This window comes from Giraffa tippelskirchi, chromosome 2 (genome assembly GCF_054371585.1).
Source record: "Giraffa tippelskirchi isolate mGirTip1 chromosome 2, T2T-mGirTip1v1.2.pri, whole genome shotgun sequence".
In the NCBI taxonomy this organism is placed as follows: domain Eukaryota; kingdom Metazoa; phylum Chordata; class Mammalia; order Artiodactyla; family Giraffidae; genus Giraffa; species Giraffa tippelskirchi.
Window position 1 is genome coordinate 122,327,116 of NC_137276.1, and position 21,643 is coordinate 122,348,758.

The following is a 21,643-nucleotide window of genomic DNA, read 5'->3' on the forward strand; positions in this document are numbered from 1 at the left end:
TCCAAAAGTCTTCTCAGGTGTTTTCTCTAGAATAGAAACTCTTTTATTCAGGTTCAGATAGTATGAAATAGCTGTTATGATTACTTGAAATTAGGGTAAAAGGCAGATTCCTGGAATATCGTTAAAAATACTTTTTTGCAATTGAAAATCAGGAAAATAGAGAAATTGTACATTCGGCTTATAAGTCTATGCTAACATGTTTTATGATGTGTGATGTTGCAGAGAAGTGGTCAGAGGCAAGAGATGTTTGAAAGCAGCAGTATTAGGTTTGCTTTGCTAGCACCTTATCAGGAAATTTGAAAGACAAAAAACTAAACCCTGTAATTGTGGTATCTGGTAACTGAGGATTAAGCTGAATTTAACTTTGAAGATAAGAATTGATATTTATATTATGTCAATGGAAACAATAGCTGTATTTTTGACTTGAGGAAATCGCTTAATCTAAATAGCATGAAAGTTGACCCAAAAGTGTACTCATCCATAAATATTGACTGTTTTAATCTGTTGAAAACGGAAGGCTAGCGTCAAGGATACAGTAGTAAACTTCTGAAAGGAGTTGGTGAAAAGTAAATGTTATGCAACACGAAAAGAATACCAGGGGGAAAATTGACAGAGAAGAATAACAGGAAGATTAGTCATTTCTGGAAGGAAAAAAAGGTGGGGAATGGGGGAAGAAGTACTTTAAACAGGAAAGGGGAGCTGGAAGTACCAGTGCTAACAGACAGACAGGAGCTCATTACAGGGCGGAACTGGACTTTAAAGAAAGAAATAACACTGGTCACATTTAGTTACAACATATAGTGTTTATGTCAATAACAAACAAAAATAAAATGGGGACTAACAAACAAAAATAAAATGGGGACATTTTTCTGTTAGGGATTCAGAGAAATAAAAGAAATGATGTTGAAATGAAAGAGCGATATTTACTCGTTGGCCAAACTGACCTGGCTTAGGTTGCACAGCAATGTCTTAAGTTAAAGAAAATGGATTTCTTTTAAAACAGGTGAACATTCTACTGTTTTCAAGTGTTAGGTAAAACAAAAAATATTCTGGATGTCTTAAAATAAGTGTGCTACTTGGTTTGAAATAATTTTCACTTGTTTACTTATCTGACAACTGAAGAGGTAACAATCTCCAAATACTTTAAGAATTGTTTCTATAAATTCTCAAAAATATAAACCTAGCTCCATATTTCAGATGAAGTATATATGTGTAACAGTCCCTGTAACAGAAAACAAGACAGTTAACATCGCAAGTGGTGTGTGTGTGTTGGTAGAATCCTATCTAATCCTTCATTTCTGTTAGGGTCATTCATGGAACAGCTTTTGCTGGACACATTTTCCAATCTCTCTGAAAGTTCTCATCTGTCAAAGGGTAATAATAATATATCTGCCTCCAAGTTATGTAATAAGGATTAGATGAATTGGTAGACACAGACCTGAAAGTGGCATTTTGTCTTTCCACTTTTAATCCGATATCCAGATATTGAAACACAAGCTTATATGACATATTTCCAACTAACCAACTAATACATGGGGAGATGGATAATTGTAGTAGAAACTCTTACTGATGCCTTGATGCTTAAAATGTCATATGATAGGTTACATATGTATCCGCACTTAACATATAAAGCTGTTACTTCTGTTGGTCATCCCTCAGTAACGATAGTAAACGTAAATTACATAAAAAGTAGCTTTCAAGAAAGTAGATATCTCTAAGGTTATATAATCACAGCATCAGGACAAAATTTGTGTATTCTCCTATTTAGAAAAAATATAAATGCAGAAAGTGGCTTATGTATACTGAAATAAAGATATCAAATTTTAAAAGGTTATCTAACTAACGTAACTTCAGAGACCCAAGACTACTGTTATGTTAGGTAACCACGTGGGACATATTCTATATCACTTCATTTATAGAAATACGATATGCAGTCAGGTAAGCATTTCCTGTTGATTTTATGATAAATTGCAATACTTTCATGACTCATGTACACACACTTCCTAAGATAAAGTCTGATTCCAGCACAGAATAACCAGTTTGCACAAACACCAAATACTACTAAAAAGTTCTCTCTCTTTCTCCCTCCCTGGCTTTCTCTCCCTTTCTACCCTTACCCACATAGAGACACTCTTTCCATATACACACACACCCAGCCTCCTAGGCATAATTTCATAGGAAATGTTTATTTTCCCAACTACAGAAAACAAACCTTATCTCAAACACTGAAAGTCCTTCCTTTTCCTGGTTTGGAAACACTAAGTCATACTTGGAGATTTTCTTTAGCCAGCATTTAGGTTTATTTGAAGCATAAAAAGTTGTGAGGACAAAATGACTCAGAAATTTGTAATGCACAATTAAAGCTTTTCACTTTTAGGTCACCAGTACATATCTAGCTGACTTGTGTTAGTTAAAGATTGATTACAATTGGTATGTTGTTTAATTTCCAGAAGAAGCGGGGAAGCTCACTGCAGCTCTTCCTGTTTTGATCTGTGTACGGGCTAGAGTTGGTGCTTATTAATATATTTCTTTGCAGATAAAGCCAAGTTCATGGAATTAAATAAAAGAGAGCCGACCTAGTAGGAATTGATGAATAAGAAGCTATTAATTTCATCATCCACAAACATGAATTTATTGTCTGACACCTTTCTAAAAGCAAAGTGTGTTAAAATGATCAGAATCATATTTCTAAGTTTTTAATTGCAATCATTGACAGCAAGAAGTAAGAACTGTAACTTCAATAGATAAGACAAAGAGTCAGAGTGACTATATATGTATATAATATATTTATTTATATTCGTATGAAATTCAGATGACTGCATCAATGAGTCATGATCTTCCTAGTCTGTCACTCAGTAGTGCCAAGGTCATAAAATCATTTGTTATGTTCTCGCTTATGTAAAAGCCCAGGGGATTATTTTATTTTTTCCCACCCAAAAGATTCCAGAATCTATTTCTAAAAATCTTGAATAACTTGTTTTAATTCAATGTTAATATTGGACATTGAGATCAATTTAAATCTTGTTGTCAGCAAAGAGAAAAATCAAACTTATGTGGATACAGTCTGTAATTCCAGTTCCTAAGGATTTCTGCAAAGAAGGTAGTTGTCTAGAAATAGGGTAAAGAATTGTCATCTTCCTTCTGTGGAAACTTTTGATTGTAAAAATAATTGAGAGTAAATAGGCTCTAATGTATCACCCCAGGCTGTGCCACATGGGTATGTAAATTTCTTCCTGCTAAATGCCACCAAATGGCTGCATTTCTTACAGCTGGTGGCTGAATTCTGACAGAGGGTAGATACCTTTACCATAACTGTATTTTCTTGCTGAAGTTTTCATGGATTTTTATGGTAATTTATATCAGGTTAAAGCCAAAAAGAGCTAAAGCTAGCCAAAATTTGTCCAGAGAGTTAGACTTGCTGCCAAATTAATTGCTTGGTCTCAGTATTCTTATTGGTTTTTCAGACTTACACAAGGCTCCCTAGATGCTTGATTTGAGCTGTCTGACATTCCTCGGATGGCTTTGTGTCCTTAAGAGCTAATTCAAAGAAGGTCTTTTTCAGCTGCTGAATATTCAACGAAGTATCCTAGTGGAAGGTTGGTTGCAGCCCGTGTCTCAAGGGATGAACCTTGGATTTCTGAAGCTTCCTCTAAGCTCACAGTTATTGTCTTGGCCCTACACATGACAACATTTATTTGCCAGCGATGGGAATAAAAATAAATTATGACTCTCAGCAGTGGTAATCCCCCAAAAAAGGATGACTGACACTGTGATGATAATAATGTTACTACTCTTATTGCCTCTGAAGATATGATACATTGGAATAAAGTATGACACTGAGTTTGTCCTTTTGAAAATCTGAGAATAAAACATTTGTAAATTCCTTAAATTGGTAAGCATCATTAAGAAAAATGATAGAATTGTGGATTGTATAAGCTTATTTACTTGTTAGTTGCTCAGTCATGTCCAACTCTTTGCGACCCTATGGGCTGTAGCCTGCCAGGCTCCTCTGTCCATGGAATTCTCCAGTCAAGAGTACTGGATTGGGTAGCCATTCGCTTCTCCAGGGGATCTTCCTGACCCAGGGATCGAACCCAGGTCTCCTGCATTGCAGGCAGATTCTTTACCATCTGAGTCACCAGGGTGTACAACATTATGTATGAACCTACGTTTTTGAAAAGGAGCAGGGGTAAAAAGATCCTCCTCCCACCAGGGTTCTGGCCAGACCTGACATTTCCTATCTCCTTTATTTAAGAATCTAACATTATTTAAGAATCTAACATCTTTATTTAAACATCTAACATGAGTCTAGCTTTCAGGAGGCAAGAGAGGGTAGGCATAGGCACAAAGCCACTTCAGGAACTACATTCCCGGAATCCAAAGTTTACATTTGCTGTTTACAATTCCTATGACCTTTGGCAACGTCCTTAACATTCTTACCCCCCTAAATAGGAACATATTTACCTTATTGAGTTGTTTCGAATTTTGAAGAAGTAAAGGACTTACGAAATTCTAGGGCACACAATAAGTGCCATATACGTATGATCTGTTTACGTAAACTTGGTAAACCAGAACTGATACTGCAGTTTTCACAACATGTTTAAGAGCTCCAGGCCTGGAACTATCTATAACCTGGGTTCAGTGATATTTTTGAGCCCTGTGACCTTAAACACGTGACATAACTTGACTGAGCCTCAGTTTTCTCATTTGCAAAATGGGGCAGTAATAATACCTGATTTTGTTGCTGTGAAGATTAAATGGGATAACACATGTAAAGTAATGAGTGCCTGGCACTTCTTGGGTATGTGGTATGTGATAATTACTTGTCTGATTTTTACTTTGATGTTTAAGTGAACATGTGAAGTATTGATACATGAGCAACATGTGACACTCAGAATCTGTGTAAGTAGGGTTTCAGTTTTGCTAAAGAGAATTATTATTATTTACTGTACAGAGAACACTTGTGTTGGTGTTTATAATTATTTTCTAACAAGTAAATGACATTTACTTGTTAGAATAATAATAATGTGTTTTTCATGTACCCTTTGTTAGACTATTTAGATTTTTTTTAAAAATCTGAATTTTTTTTATCTGTGAGATTTGAGCTCTGGATAAATTAGTTAAATAAAGTAAATGTTTTGTTAGTGATTTACTATGTCCAGACATATTCTAGCCACTCATTAAGCTGAGCGCCACTGGGAGGAAAAGCAACTCATCAATAACATAAAAATGGGAATGAAAGAGAGAAGCAGAGAAGACATTGCTTCTTCTGTAAAATAAAGTTCATGAGACCTGATATTTCCCCATCTGTCGGGAGTGTTGTAAAGATTATGAAAACATTAGCGTTTGTAAAATCTAATTCTGTGCCAGAAAGGCAAATAGAGTATTATGAAAGAAACGACCAAAGTTGCATGATGACATTTATTTCATATGGTAACATCCTTTTTTTCGTTAACAGGAAATGTTAGGGCAAAGTACTTAGGAGTGGGAAAGGTAAATGAAAATTGAACAAAGATTCATCGAGTCTTCTTTATGATAAAGTAAACCTTTAAGACTGTGTTTTCCATAGAATTAGAAACATGGAATTTCATAGTAAAAGTATATTTATCACCTTGTTTGGGGAGCAGATTTTAAGCATGATCACAGGAAAACACCTGTTTTGACACTCTGTGGGAAAGGTGCAAACATACGGGCAAACTCTCTCTAGGTGTAGAGTAAACAAGAATGCTTTGGCTAGCATCCTGCAAGGAGTCGGGTCTAAATGGTCTGCTCCAGCTTCTGCTGCTGCTGCTGCTGCTAATATTGCTGGGAAGGACAAGTGGCTGACCTGGCATATCTTTACTCTTGGTGCTGCCCCAGTCACTCAGGAAATGTTGTTTAAGGGAACCTCCTGGATCCTTTTCATGGCACCATGGCAAGAAGAAGCAGTATCTTATCTATTGAAGATAAAGCATGGAATTGGCTAATGGACGCTGGTGAGTGAATAAGGCAAGTGGGGAGCCAGTTTACTAAGATACCTTTTGGGCAGACCCGCTCTCTTGAGGACTGAGGTGGCGTCCCTGGGAAAATGGCATGTATAGTCTGAATCTCAGAACTTTGTTTTAGAAAGAAATCATAGTTTTAACACTGGTGACCTGATCCATGATACCATGTATGTTCTATTAATAAAATTCATATTTATTCCCAGCTTGACCACTTGAAAGTCCTAATCCTTAAGTTTGTTAGCTGTCTCAGTATACAGAGTAGATGTTATTTCTTAGGTCCTATTTAATCTTCATTCTTGTTTTTCACTTGACCCATAGTGATTCTTTTTAATAACTTTTCAGTATATGAAATAAATTATTTTTCCTTTCAAATCTAAATTAGCCACTCCTTTTTTCAACACAATAAGAGTATAGAATTTTAAATTAAGAGAGTGTATATTACACATAATTCTTGCCAGGAATATTCTTTTCAGTTCAAGATAATTATGTAAGGAAATTAGTAAGATACTGTTCGTATTAGTCAGATAGTTGCTCAGGATGAATCTTTGACATTAGCAATAAAGAAATTTCATTGCTAATGTATTTAACTGCCAATATAAGATACTTTCCTTGAGCGAGTTTCTTGATTGGTAAAAGGAATAATTTGAATGAGCTCACCCACTCCAGACCTCTTGCCTAGAAAATTCCATGGATGGAGGCACCTGCTAGGCTATATAGTCCATGGGATCGCAAAGAGTCTCACACGACTAAGCAACTTCACCTCTCATTTCAGTTTTTCTCACTCTAAAATTTTCTCACCCTAAAATTTCCTTTCCCCAAAGCAGAGGCCCATTTTTGATAATCCTACTATGAGATTTGAAATACATATGTATCTCTTCCGTCTTATAATTTATACCAGAGGTGAATATGTGCCAATTAATTAATAGTTTACCAGTATCTTTCATGAAAAGATTGGAAGATACAGAAATATCAAGCTTTTCATAGAGGTGTAGACCAAGTTTTTCCAGAATAATTAATCTATGATTAATAGGTATTTAATAAAAAACTTTGACAGTCAAAATTTAAGAATTTACTCAGAGCATAGTAAAGGCCCTGACAAGCCATGACTTGTTTAATGTCATTTCAATTTTTAAGAACTCTATTTGACCATAACTGCCACTCCCCCATCATCTTTGCTTTTTGAGAAGTGCCTTTTCACATGTGGCAGGACTATTCAGCCAATAAAGATATATTGAGCACCTGCTGAAGGAACTAGCTGCCCACTCTAGTATTCTTGCCTGGAGAATTCCATGGATGGAGGAGCCTGGTGGACTGCAGACCATGGGATCACAAAGACTTGACAACGACTGAGTGACTAACACCCACACACTACACCTACTAGTTCCCAGGTTAACTAGGTGCAGGAATACAGTTGTAAGCACCTTTGTCAAAAATTTCTTCCTTTGTGATGCTTAACAATAGGGAAACAAACATTGGTTTAGATTATCTAATCATACTGCTTTTTAGGAAGATACTTTAGTAGCAATATCATGTTTATTTTAAAAAAGTCACTACCAATTTTTCTGTTTTCACTGACAATCCTGATATACTATTCTGTCTGAAGAGCTTATAATTGAATGGGCTGTACTATTTTAATTGGCAACATTAATTCAGTTTCTTATCTTCTCTTCCACATTGTTTATTTGTATGTTTTAGTTTTTGTTGTTTAGATTGTTGAAATTGATTTTCGTGAGAGTGATTGAGAAAAGAGGTCAGAAAACAAACTGTAATTGATTTTTAAATATTTTATTTAAAGTCAGACTTACTACATTGAAAAAAAAGTCAGCTTCCATTTGGTTTCCACCATAGGGGCTCACTTCATCTTTTCTTATGGAAACCTATCATATTGACATGACTGTGTCTTAAAAAATTAAGCTTTAGTTCAAACAAACATCTATCTCCACTTAGGCACTGTTTATACAGTAAAAGTATTTTTACAAGGAAATTCATATTTCTCATCCTCTTAAACAATCTCAATTCTCTCAGATTTAAAATACTAGCTGCCTGGGCAGTACTTACTATTTTGTAGTATAAGGATTATTTCATTTTATAAAAATATCTGACCCTTAGTGACTTACTGGACGTAAGTTTTGCCCAAGCAAGTGCTGCTTTTATTGTACGTTATTAACATAATATATCGGAGAAGGCAATGGCACCCCACTCCAGTACTCTCGCCTGGAAAATCCCATGGATGGAGGAGCCTGGTAGGCTACAGTCCATGGGGTCGCTGAGAGTCGGACACGACTGAGCAACTTTACTTTCACTTTTCCCTTTCATGCACTGGAGAAGGAAATGGCAACCCACTCCAGTATTCTTGCCTGGAGAATCCCAGGGACGGCGGAGCCTGGTGGGCTGCCGTCTATGGGGTCGCAGAGAGTCGGACATGACTGAAGCGACTTAGTAGCAGCAGCAGCAGCAACATAATATATATGACATAACCACATGTATGTGAGGCTGGAGATGGAAGTCAACCTTTCCCAACACACAATATTTGAGTTATTTGACACCAAGTAAATAGATTATTATTACTCTTCTAGTTAACTTGGACTTAAAGATATATGTGTGTGTATATATATATATATATATATATATATATATATATAAAAGCAAATACCCAAAGTCAAGATTACGCACACAGAACTTCCATTAGGCAGTAGTATTTCTTTTCATTTAATTCTAAAACAATATAAAATATTATGCATGGTTAATTTGCTTCTCATCTTGAAAAAGTGACAGTTCCTAAATGAGTCTGATCATTTTAATTTTGATTCATATTAGGCATTATTAAAGTTCTATCAGAGTTTATATTTAGTCTCTAGCTTGATTTTATCCAGCTCATTAAAGCAAAATTGTCTTAGGGTCTGTCTCTTGTAGCTGTTTGATATTTAACATTCACTTGGCTCCTCAAGATAAGTTCCTGAAGGTTTGTGAGCAGTTGAAGAGCTGTGAATAGTGATTAACAAGCTATAGGTGTCTCCATGGAAAATAGAATATTGTGAAGCCCAGATTTAGGAGAATCTCAGTGAGTAGTTATCTGACAAAGCATTAAAAACTACTGAGTTAAGCTCATTTTTCTTTGTCTCCTCTTTTTTCTCTTTTTTCCGTCTCTGCCTCATCTCTGAACACTCTTTGTTCACTTCTTTTTCTTTTTATTCTTCTTATCTCATTGAATTCCTTCAGTCTCTCTCATCTGATCATAATAGGAAGTGATGTGTTTGATGAAACATGTTGTATTTAAAAAGCAGTTTTAATGGTTTCTCCATTTAAAAAATCAGCTGGGTTTAACCTTCTTGCTGTCTTCTCATTTTCTGCTCTCATAGTGGATAACTTTGCCTTTTAATCTCTGTAGTCTTGTGGATCAGCACCCTGTGACTTTTTTGTATTTGTAAATTCCCTTATCTTAATATAAATGTTATAATAATGTGATTTAGGAATTTTATACCATTTACTAGATTTTTAACCTCAACTCCAGTAGACATACTATAATATGTCTTCCTTACTTTTCTTTCTAGAACTAGAGCTCCATCTCCCCCCTCAGCTGTGTTTTTGGCTGTATGTGGGTTGCTAGAATGGCCTATCTTCGTGTATTTTGTTGCACTTCGCCATTGCTTCTTATGTTCTGTTGGTGAATTTTGGTGATTCTTTTCAAACGCTTCTTGAGCTCTGTGCTAGTTGTTCCCGTTCCCTTGTTCCCTTAGGGTCCCGTGCTGTGTGGTCATGTCTCCACTTCCTTGGCCCTGTCCATTGACAGGCCCTTGGGTTCCCCGATGGCTGCCTCTGAACCCCTGTTGAGGGCGGGAATATTCCTCCCCCTGCTGCTACAATTGAGCGCCCTGTGCTGGGTACCACGTTGCCCTCTACACCTGCTTTCAGTTGTTAAGGCTTCCCAAGCTTTGGCTGTGGCTCAGTGATCCTGCTGTCAAAACCCTCAAGCTTTCCTAGCCTCGACACTCAGTGGTAGCAGCAGGTGTTGGGATCTCTCCAAGCCCCTAAGACCCTGGGAGCAAGAGAATGGCCGTTTGACATAGACCTCAGGAGTTTTCAAAGCACCAAGAAACCTCTGCAGAAGATATGTAAAGGTAAGATTCTGATTTCTCCAGGAAGCTGCTCTAGATGCTAAAACAACCTACAGCCATTAACTTAATGTAGACGCCATAGGTAGGCTATCCTTGGGCAGCTCTGTATCTGATATGGAACCAAAGCAAAACACTTCTTTTAGGAATTTGATGTGATAGTCACGTTTCTAGTTGATTTTATTTAGATTAAACTTGACGCTGAATAGATTTTTTAAAAATAGTTTTTCCATCCTTTGAAGTGGAATTTGTGAAAGACCTTTTGGCTTTGTGTATCTTGTTCGAGAATCTTGTTGCGAGTGCAAACAGTTAAAATAAAATAGAAAGTATCTGTTTTTCAAATGCCTGTATTTTATTTACCTCGCCATTCATGTTGAAAACCAGAAACATGAAATGGTTATTCCCTCACATTCTTCCAACTCAGATTCCAAAGTGCATAGTTAATTCAGAAGGAATGAGAAGAGCAGCTCCGTTCATGGCAGTGCCAGGATACATTATTGTCCTTTGTCAAAAATTACTGCTGCTTGTTCTAAATGTAGCAGTCTCTTTTCTTTTAGAGTTTAATTTCATTGTTTTTTTTTTTTTTTAAGAGATTATTTTCCTGCCTCTGTTTCTTGAGGGAAGATTTTGTTCCATTTACGTGTAAAATTCTGGATTAAGAATACTTGTGGGGGTGTGTGAGGGATGGGAGAGAGCGCAGCAGCATGTTGGAGTGAATGGCACAAATCATCTCTTCAGCATTATAGCTTTGTGGCAACTGTTACTTATTTATAGACTTTATTCTTTATTTTGCCTCCATTCATGGACATTATTCTGGAAAGTGTTATTAAGACACTTTTAATATGAGGTCGTTGGCGGCCTTACTATCAATTCATGCCTTCTTTTTTCCTCCCTTTGTTTTCTTCTCAGTAAGGACTTAATCTCTTAATTGATTCCCTGTAGTTGGAATCAAGGCTATTATTAGCTTACTGTCACACTGAAACACTTTCATCTCAAAAACCAAAAATGTAACAGATTTTAAAAATGAAAAAGAAATTTTGACCAATAGCTGTACAAAATGAAATAGAAGGCTTATCTTTGATGGTGCTTATTTTAGCATGTGTATTTTTAAAACTAAAAGATGTTCAACCAAATATTTTATTTACAATTGAAAATATTCAAGTTTTATTCCCTCTAGAATTTGAAGTATAAGGAAATGGAATGTTCTGCTGTCTTTCTAGTGCATCTAATTGAGTAATTGATTTCACATGTTAAAACAGAAAAGGGAAATTTTAATGCTTTGATTCTTAACATTTATAATGAGTTTACAATTTTAAAAAAATGTATGGCATCGTAGAAGTTAGGAGTTTGCATTATTCTCAAGTTGGCTTGTAGAATGTTTTTTTTTCTGTTTTATTATCTAGAATTCTTATATTCTACTGGGACAAGAAATGAAACAGAATATGCATATAAAATTATATATATGTATAAAATTTTAAAATTTAATTAAGTGAAGACAGAATGATAGATTGTACTTATGGCCATTTGTAAAATGTTCTTACAATTTTAAAATTACTTTAAAAGCATTTTTAGTGGAACATAATCATTTAGTGATGTTCATTGTATTTAATGTTTTATGAAGAAAGTAACTGCATGTAAGCAGGACACAATATAGTAATATTTAGAATTTAGTGGTTGCTTTTTTAAGGCATACAGAAAAGGTACAAGATATCACAAATTAGTGGTGTCATTAAGATCTTAGCGGTTAACTGAATGGAATAAATAATAGTAATAAATTGAATAAATTATAGAATGACTATTTTGGAGATAAGGAAACAGAGGATCAATAATTCATAATTTTTTAAGCTCAGAGACAAGACCAGAATCCAAGTCACTGAATTCTAACCAGTGCATTTGTTTGTATGTGATTCTGTTTCTTAAAGTTACAATACATTTGAAGGGCCAGAGCAATGTCGGCAGAGCAATGAATGGATTCTAGGACTAGAAGAGATTTTTCTTCAGTATTTAGAGTTTCTGAGCATGGCTCATAAACCTGGTTTCACTTCTCCAGTGTAGCATGACTGGGGCCTTTAGAATTTCTTTTTTATTTCTGTCTTGTTTAGTGTGGCTTTCATTATATTAAGAGTTTGAAAAGCACATTGGAAGGATCATTAAAATATTTTTGTTTAATGAGAGTATAGAACTTCTGCCATCCCATTTATTTCAGTTTATGATCCTGTAAATTTGACAATCTTCCAAAAATTTAAATTCTTAAAGTTGAAAAGATTAGACCTGTATGCAACTGTAGGCAGTATATTTTCTGTTTCTAATCAGAAATTTTAATTGACTTCCATCATTTCCAAAATTAAAAAATTATTCAATTTGCAACTTTCAAGATATCTATGGTATCATAAAGGTGGGGAGAATATCCATTCGCTGTAATACAGTAATTGTATTTGTGTGAAATTATTTGATATATTTATTAATTAAATGCATTCTGATTGCCTGACTTGAAATTATTACTTCAAAATTCAAATTCTCCCTGATTTTACCACACTGCTGTCAGCACTTGGGGCTTACCAGGTGCCTCAGTGGTAAAGAATATGCCTGCTGATGCAGGAGAAACGGGTTTGATCCCTGAATCAGGAAGACCCCCCTGATAGAGGGCATGGCAACCCACTCCAGTATTCTTGCCTGAAGAATCCCATGGACACACACACACACACACACACACACACACACACACACACACACACACACACACACACACACACACACACACACACACACACATCATCACTTAATAGGAACTTGCTTAGGCTCTTTTACTATGATTCTTGGGGAAGTATAATTGTAATCCAATCCTTTTGCTTGATGTCCAAGATGCTCACTATCCAAGACAGACCTAGAGGAAAAATGTGTGCAAAACTAAGAATATAAACTCTGAATTCTCCTTTAAGAAAGTTCAATTTGAAAAATACTTAAGTGCTAGAGTATTTTGGAACAGAAACTTATAACGCTTACTTTAGAAAAAAGTATGAAGTACTTATTCACTGAAAGTCTTAAAAGTCTTAGGCTAGTTCAAAAACTAAGGTCTGTTTAGTCCCAATCATAACGACCCCTCGGTATTTACACTGTCACTCAGCTAATAAGACTCAGGCCTCTCATTTCCCATCTATTCCTTGTGCTTTCTTGGAGAGGATGCGAGTTGTGCAGACTTGTGGGCTATGAGCAGAACATTTATAATCGACACTGAGAAATGTCAAATGTACATAAGCCTTTTATGATATAATCAAAGCTCCCAGTCTTGTTAGATATATCTGTGTAGAAAAGAAAGGGAAAAACAGGGCTGAACTTGGTTCAAGCAAATAAAAGAAAGGACAGATTTAGGGATGGTCCCAGATACTGACATTTTTGATACTTTAGGGGAGTTTTACACTGTTCAATATCCTTTTTGTTGTGTGGAAATGAAAGCTTATTGAATTATTCAAGGTTAAGATATGTCTTTAATTGTAATTTATTGACTACCTACTACTTCTAGTCATTACAGTAATTATCTCAATTTAGTCTTCGCAGAAACACCTGGAAGTGTGTAGTACTACTTTACCTTTACAAATGAGGAAACAACAGGCTAAGAGAAGTTGAATAATCTGCTCAAGATACCATAACTGGACCCAGGGATTCCAACTCAGGACATATGGCTCCAGTGCCCATACTCAGAGGTCCTGTTAATTGTAAATTCTGGCAGTGAGTGCTAGTTCCCAAATTCAGTCCTGCCCCTTTTTATGACCTAGTGCCATTAAGGTGCTCCTTTTTAAATCCCCTCCCAACTCAGTCTAGGCTGCCAGTCATCACTGGCTATTTGACCTTGAAGAGGTGACTTACTATCCTCTTTTAGTCAGTCCCACTTGCTCTGAAATAGGAGTAATATTATCTCCTTGTCTTTTTATGAAAATTTAATTTAATTTAATGAGAGTGTATGCCAAGCACTCAGCACAGTGGCTAGCATATAGAAAATAGCTATTGAATTGTTGATGCTATTATGTAATTTTCTCAAGGTCACACAACTAAAAAGTGATTGAGTCAGAATTCAGACCCAAGTTTGTAAGACTGAAAAACTAAACAAGAACATGTACACACATACACACTTTCCACAAAGCAACAACAATAACAACAGGATAATAACCGCAGAGCAAAACCTCATGCTTTCTTCAAACTCTGATGCTACCTCTTATGCCTAACCATACCTTTTATGATGACTGAATCATGATGTCATGAATGCTGTTGGGAAAAGTAGCATAGTTTAGTGGCTCAGGAGAAACTAGAGGTAAGGCTTTCAAAAGTTGGAATTCTAGCTCCATTGCTTGCAAATTATTTGGTATTGGGAAAATTACATAACCCCTCTACAGCTCTTTATCTAAATATGAAGCTAATAATAGTACCTATTATATTGGGTACAATGACAGAAAATTATGTAAATTAAAGGACTCCTTTAATAAATGACTTTCATTAATAATTAATTGATATGTACATATTTCTTTTAAAATGTGGTATGTTCACAGAATGAGATGCATGGTTATGAAAATCCGAGATGAGTTGGATCTTGGTAATTATATGATCTGTCATGCTTCAAGAATCAATATGTTTTCACTGTCAGTAGCAGGCCCATAGAGAAAGATGGGGGAAAGTCATCAAAATCAGAACTGACCCAAATACGGAGCGGTTTTGACATCAGGAAGGTGGATGAACTGCTCTCAATTGGGCAATAGTGACTGGCATCGTGATCACCAGTTGGTGGGAATATCTGGGCACAGTCTGATTAAGCAGATGGTAGGTAGTAATAGTGTTCTTTCCCTTTTGAAACAGAACACCAACCAGCAGGTGGGGTTAAGTCCTGGAGAGAGAGTGTTAACTTGGACTGAGCGTCAGAGGTTAGCCTTGAACACTCGTCAGAACAGGGACCTCTGCTCACATGTCTGACCTCCTCTACTAGATTCTCAGCTTCTTGAGGTCAGAGAGGTTTATTATATTTCTTTACAATGCCTTGTATAGGCTCTGGGAAATAGCAGACACTCCGTGCGTGTTTGATAATTAAAGGAAAGAATAGATGTTCTAGAAATGGGACAGAAGAACTCATTTAAGGATATCACAGCCATCAAAGGGACTGGAACGGAAGACTGTAGTTGCAGAAGCCTAGCCTGCCCTGGGGCTCCTTCAGGGACAGTTGTTGTTATTTAGTTGCTGAGTCATGTATGACTCTCTTGCGACACATGGACTGCAACCTGCCAGGCTCCTCTGTCCTTGGGATTTCCCAGGCAAGAATACTAGAGTGGGTTGCCATTTCCTCCTCTAGGGGATCTTCCTGACCCAAGGATTGAACTCACATCTCCACTTCTGCATTGCAGGTGAATTCTTTACCATTGAGCCACCAGGGAAGCCTCCCTCACTCAGGGACAGAGAGAAGGGTTAAAGGCAGATCCTAGGGGTGGACCAGGGAGCTGAATGTATGTAATCTTTGTAATGACAGGTTTAGGGACCTAGCAGAATTGAGACTGTCATTGTAGCCTGATTAATGAATGCAGGAATAAAACATTCCCAACTGTTTATAAAACTTTTCAAGCTGAGGACATATTTAAAAAATTAAAAGCTATTGGAATCAATTTACATTCATTTTTCAGGCAGTTTAAGATGATATTTCTGGCATTAAAAATCCAATTTTCATGCCAGATTTGAAGAAAAATACATCTGTAAATGTGTCGTTAATGTATATGCCCTTATATAAAGAATTTATCAAAGTACAGTTTTAGATATGTAAAATTGTAATTTGTGGTATATGAGTAAAATGAGCTTAAGCGGGTGATGTGAAAAGTCGGAGTATAATTATAAAAATTGAAATATTTGTGAGGGATGGTCAGTAAAATTTTATTTAGTATAAAATTTACTCCTTTTTTGATGTCTGTTCTCCAAAATAATAAGATAAAAGCATCTTTCAATCAAAGTTTGTATTAAAAATATAGTGAAGTGAAGCAAAAGTCACTACGTCGTGTCCGACTCTTTGTGTCCACATGGACTGTGGCCTGCCAGGCTCCTCTGTCCATGGAATTCTCCAGGCCAGAATACTGGAGCGGGTAGCTGTTGACTTCTCCAGGGGATCTTCCCAACCCAGGGATCAAACCCAGGTCTCCTGCACTGCAGGCAGATTCTTTACTGTCTGAGCCACTAGGAAAGAAAGCCCAGTTAAAAACATGAAACACATTCAAAAGAAAAGTAACTCTTCTTTAGCATAACAATTTACGTTGATACTTAAATTGCCATGAAGGTGTTTTTAGGTAAACCAAACAGATAAGCCCATTATTTGGTATGTGTAGATCAGGCACATTAACTTAACATTCACACCCCGGATATTGTGTGCTACCACCTGGAGGATGCTGTTGAGAAAACTTCAGCTGAGAGTTAAAATCAGGCCAAATGTTTCCTGGAACATTTGTGTCTCTTTAATTTGAAAAAGACCATATGTTTCAGTAGTGCTTCTATAATATTAAGATAGCTGGAACTTTCCAGGGTATCTCAACAACAAACTCTTAAAGCAAGGGCGAAATTATTACACATTTAAAAAATTTTGCTTTGGGTCTGAAAGTGGAAAAATCATCACCAGCACAAGTACATTATTTTGTGGAAAGTAGGGTCCATCCCTGCTTTTATTTTCAAATGTGCCTATAAACTCACCTTCTCTTCCCACTTTCTCTCTGTCTACGTAGAGATGTATACATAGAGGGGGCAGTGCATACACACCCCCACACGCACACACAGGTACACACGCAGATGCACACAAACACTTTTCCTTACACCATAAAGGATTTATACCAAAACAGAAATTACAAGATGTTATCTCTGTCATTCTCTTCAATCATTTGCTTTTATGACTGTGCGTCCCTGAATTATACGTGGGTCTATTACAAATAGTAGCATACTATTTGTTTGAGGAAATACCCTGGCAGTGCTTTTTTTTCCTGTTTCTCATTTCCTGATGGCTGCTTTTAGTTTATTTGGCCAATTCATCAAAGTGAGTTTTAATTAGGGAGTAAGTTTGAGATATTACTGAAACTGTATGTAGTAACTAACAAAAGTTAAACTCATCATAAAATCTTTTACACGCGAAATAACTTAGATACCCGAGTGTCAGTTTCACCTCCCAACCTTTGCCCTGCATATGTTCTTGGCAATTTCATCTGTTCTGTTTTATCCTTTTAATAACATAAGAGAGAGTGGTAGAAATAAAATTAGTGGGATCCGTCCCGAGGAGAATTTTAAAATTGGAAATAATAGTGTCAGTGTTAAGGGAGAAAATGTAAGTAAAGTGAGCGGTGCTCGATAATCGTCACCAGTTGTCACTCTTGATTTCCTGTCTGGCAGTTGGCTTTTGATATATGAATTTTTTAAAAGATATTTATAATTAAAAAAAAAAGAGGGACTTCCCCGGTTGTCCATTGGCTAGGACTGCACACTTCCAATGCAGGGGGCTTGGGTTCCATTCCTGGTTGAGTAACTAGATTCCACATGCTGCAACTAAGACCTGGCACAGCCAAATAAATAAATATTTTAAAAAATGTGCTGCATGAAATAAGTCAAAAAGATACTTTTTAAAAAAACACTTTTTATTTAGATGGACAGCTGTATAGTTAAACCACTATGTATGAACATATGTGTATGTGTATCATTTATTAGATGTAATTTGCAGAAACTCTTTCCCCATTTCTACATAGAATTGCAAATACACTGGTACAGCTTGGCAGTTAGGAGCATTGACTCTGGAGCCAGATATCACAGGTTCAAACCTCACCTCCACCACTGACTTACTGTGTGTGTTTCCTTGTGTAAGTTATTGGACCTCTCTGAGTTTCAGTTATCTCATCTTTAAAATAGAGATAATCGTGAAACTATAAGATTGTTTTGAGGATTAAATAAATCAATAAATAAATCACTTAGAGCAGTGCATGGCATGCACTGGATATTCAGTAAGCTGTAGTTATCTTGCTATTTTTTTGTTTTGTGATTTGTTTCTGACAGAACTGGTTACTTAGCCTCCTATTTTACGAGGTAGGGGTGATGGGAACTGATAGTCTGAGAAAAGAGGTAAAACTGAAAGTTGTGAGAGTGTTTCTTAGCCAAGAGGTCAACTGTGTGTTAGTTGCTCAGCCGTATCCGACTCTTTGTGACCTCATGGACTGTAGCCCGCCAGGCTTCTCTGTCCGTGGAATTCTCCAGGCGAGAATCCTGGAGTGAGTTGCCATTTCCTTCTCCAAGAGGTCAACTGCCAGAGGCCAAATTCATGTGGTAGTATGGAGTCCCAAACTTACAAAAGCTTATGAATGACTGATGGGAGGGAACTGCACTTAAAACAGAAATATCTGAAGTTATATCATTGAGAGACGGGGCTTAGCAATGCCGCCCTTTTGGAAGATTTAGAGAACCATTCACAAAGGTATCCACATCAATTCTGCATTTCAGTGTCTTATAGTAAGAAATTTTTACCAATATCTGTTTAAACCATTGTTTCCTTATTTTAAAAAAAAATTCATACCTTTCACATAATAGGTTAGACATTATTTTAAAGAAAAATTTGGTTATTATCCTTCTTTTCTTCTTGATTTTCTCCTTATTGTCCCGTCATTTTCCTGAGAAGAGTTGATTTTACCAGGGATAAATGCAAGAGGCTATTTGATGGAATAAACCTGATGACTCTCAGAATGATGCTGTTCTGTGGGATAACCACACTTGCCTGGGATAGTTCCCATTTCAGTGTTTCTCCTAGACTTTGCTTTACTGTACTGTGGTTAGGAAAATAGAGTCCCGAGTTTTGTTTTCCAAGTTTGCCTAGGCTAATTAAAGCCACCATTGTCCTCTACAACAGTAAGTGAAGGTTGCCCAAGAGGAAAATACAGAGCACCTTCAATTAAAAGCATTAAAATAACAAAGGCTTTAGAAGCTGTTTTCGTGATTCCTGACCCTGGGTAAGAAACTTATGACCCAACTTCTACAAGGGTTGTCGGGAAACCCTGTCCTGTGCCCCACACTAAATCCCTAAACAAAATCACTTTAATTTAGAAAATATGTAGTCTATATTACATTTTCAGAGATCAGGGTTGAGGGCTTGAACTTGTACTTTCTTTATGTATTTAGAGTTTTGAAACTGTGTTGACTTATTTGCAAACCTGTAATGAACTGTCATATAACAAAGGATACCTAACTGTGCCTTATTAAGATCGCTACACGGAAATAGACCTCTTTAAAAAGGACATCTCAACTCAGAGAAAAGTTTAATTTTAGTTTCAATTTAGAACCTAAGTTATTTTGAAATGTCTTTACAGGGGTTGAAAAATGACGTATTGAAAAGTAAAGTTATTTAAAAAATGCTAATTCAGTTAATACTTTAGTAACAAAACCACAGATTAAGTTAAAATCATCCTTTAATTACTTTTGTTATGAATTTCTATTCCAAAGATATTTTAAAATTAGATTTCATGTTTAGGTCTTTCAGTAGACCATTTTCTCCCTGTAACTCAAATATACCAGTTCTTATGAAACCAGGTCAGTTTTTGCTTCATGTTTGTTAAGTTTTCGGCATCTTTTTTCTTTTTACTGAAGTATAGTTGATTTATAGTATTGTTTTAGTTTCAGGTTTATAGCAAAGTGATTTGGTTACAGGTATGTTGTTGTTCAGTTGCTAAATTGTGTCCAACGCTTTGCGACGCTATGGCCTGCAGCATGCCAGGCTTCCCTGTCCTCCACTGCCTCCCGGAGTTTGCTCAAACTCATGTCCATTGAGTTGGTGATGCTATCCAACCATCTCATCCTCTTTTGCCCCCTTCTCCTCCTGCCCCCAGTCTCTCCCAGCATCAGGGTCTTTTCCATTGGTAGTATCTATATATGTATTTGTCTATGTTCTTTTTAAAATTTTTTCCCTACAGTTTACTGTAATATATATTTACTATAAGATACATGTACTGTAAGTTCCCTGTGCTATACAATTAACCCTTGTTTTTCTGTTTTATATATGGTAGTGTGCATCTGTTAATCCTATACTCCCCCTTCAGTATGATTCCCTCTCCCTTCCCTTTTGGTAAGCGTAAGTAAGTTTGTTTTGTTTTTTGCATTTTTCAGTGGAATTCAGGAGCTTTACAACAAACAAGACTACAAATCATTTAAGACTGGGGACAAAGCACTGGACTCTGACTTGGTTATTTAGTTTCTTGTGGCAAGTTTTCATTTAATCACCATTTTACCTTGTGTGTATCATGTGTCCTTGGAAGCATACCCACCATATTGCCTCCCTGGACCACATGAAATCTGAAAGGGGTAATGCATAGCCCAGCATCTCTTGTAAACTCGACTTTCATCTTATTTGGGAAATACTTCATTTATTTGAGAAGTGAAATAATTGCAGGTTCAAAAGTATTTACTGTGATTAGTAAATCTTTGCCTAAATCCTGACCACTAATGGTACACTTGTATATTGCTCTCACGAAGACGAATATTGAAAACATAATAATTTTTTTATAATTGGTACTACAAATTTTAATCTATTTTGAAGAATTGTGAGATGGGCGAAAAGATGAGTTCAAACTCTTCCTTTCCTTAAAGTTAAGTAATGTGAAAAAGTCAAGATCATATTTTAAATTTCTTTTACAGTTTTGAGATTTTTCCATTGCCCAAAATAATTTTACAAAAGTGAAGGTGAATATGATGGTAAGAAAGTTAAGGTTTAGAAAATAAGCATCTGCCTTTAAGGAGAAAATGATTTTTAAACAAACGTAGATAATATAAAATTGGCTATATCAACAATATGTATTATTTCCTCAAACAGCTGAATAAGCTAATGTGTATTTATTGAATAAATAAATGTGTTAGTGAAAATGAGTGAGTGGATGAATGAATGGATAAACTTAGTGGTAACACTCTCTTCTTCCTGTTTATTATTTTTAGAAAACAATACTTATTTTAAGGTATCATAAAGAATTCATTGAAAGAAAAAGGTGAAATTCCTCATTTTCTCTGTGGCAACAACCAGTTGTTACAGTATGATGAGAATGTTTTAGGTTATAAGATATTGCTTATATAAGTTGAATTATCCTACCTGAATTTATACAGCTTTTGGGAATCAGTAGAGGAGAAAACACAAATAAGCAAAAAGGCAGTTCGTCCTATTCTAAAAATAAATATTTGTCCATTTAATTACATCCTAAATAAGGTAAATAGAAATGGATTAAGAAAATTACAGTGGTTTAGAAGAAGTTAATGCATTCTCTGTCCCTATTTTTATTCGATTTTGACAATAATTGTTTCAAAGGGACACCATGCACTATGTATTTTTAAACATTTAGCCAGCCACAGTAACATCCGAAAGTATAGAGTATTAAACAAACCAAAAAAAGCAGTGGACTTGATACTGTCGTGGCAGAGTTTTAACTCTTGGAAACCAAGGTAGGGGAAACAAGTTAAATGTCAGTATGAAGTTAAGGCTCTTTGCAAGTCTTGGGACATTATGGAGAGCATAATAAATCTAATAAA

The 21,643-nt window shown here is 36.0% G+C and overlaps 1 protein-coding gene across 50 annotated transcripts in view; it reads left to right on the forward strand.

The window, feature by feature from the left end:
• The window catches only part of MBNL1 (muscleblind like splicing regulator 1), a 209,260-nt gene that overhangs the window by 84,345 nt on the left and 103,272 nt on the right, over positions 1–21,643 (forward strand). For 7 of the 50 annotated variants that reach the window (XM_081570545.1, XM_081570557.1, XM_081570564.1 and 4 more), the window contains exon 2: positions 5,860–5,975. The exons of 33 other annotated variants lie outside the window; for them this stretch is intronic. The gene's annotated coding sequence lies outside the window, so the exon portion shown is untranslated. Of the gene's footprint in view, positions 1–5,859; positions 5,989–9,535; positions 10,103–18,328; positions 18,558–21,643 lie in introns of those variants that run through there. 10 more of the 50 variants (XM_081570549.1, XM_081570566.1, XM_081570556.1 and 7 more) reach the window with 4 other exon arrangements.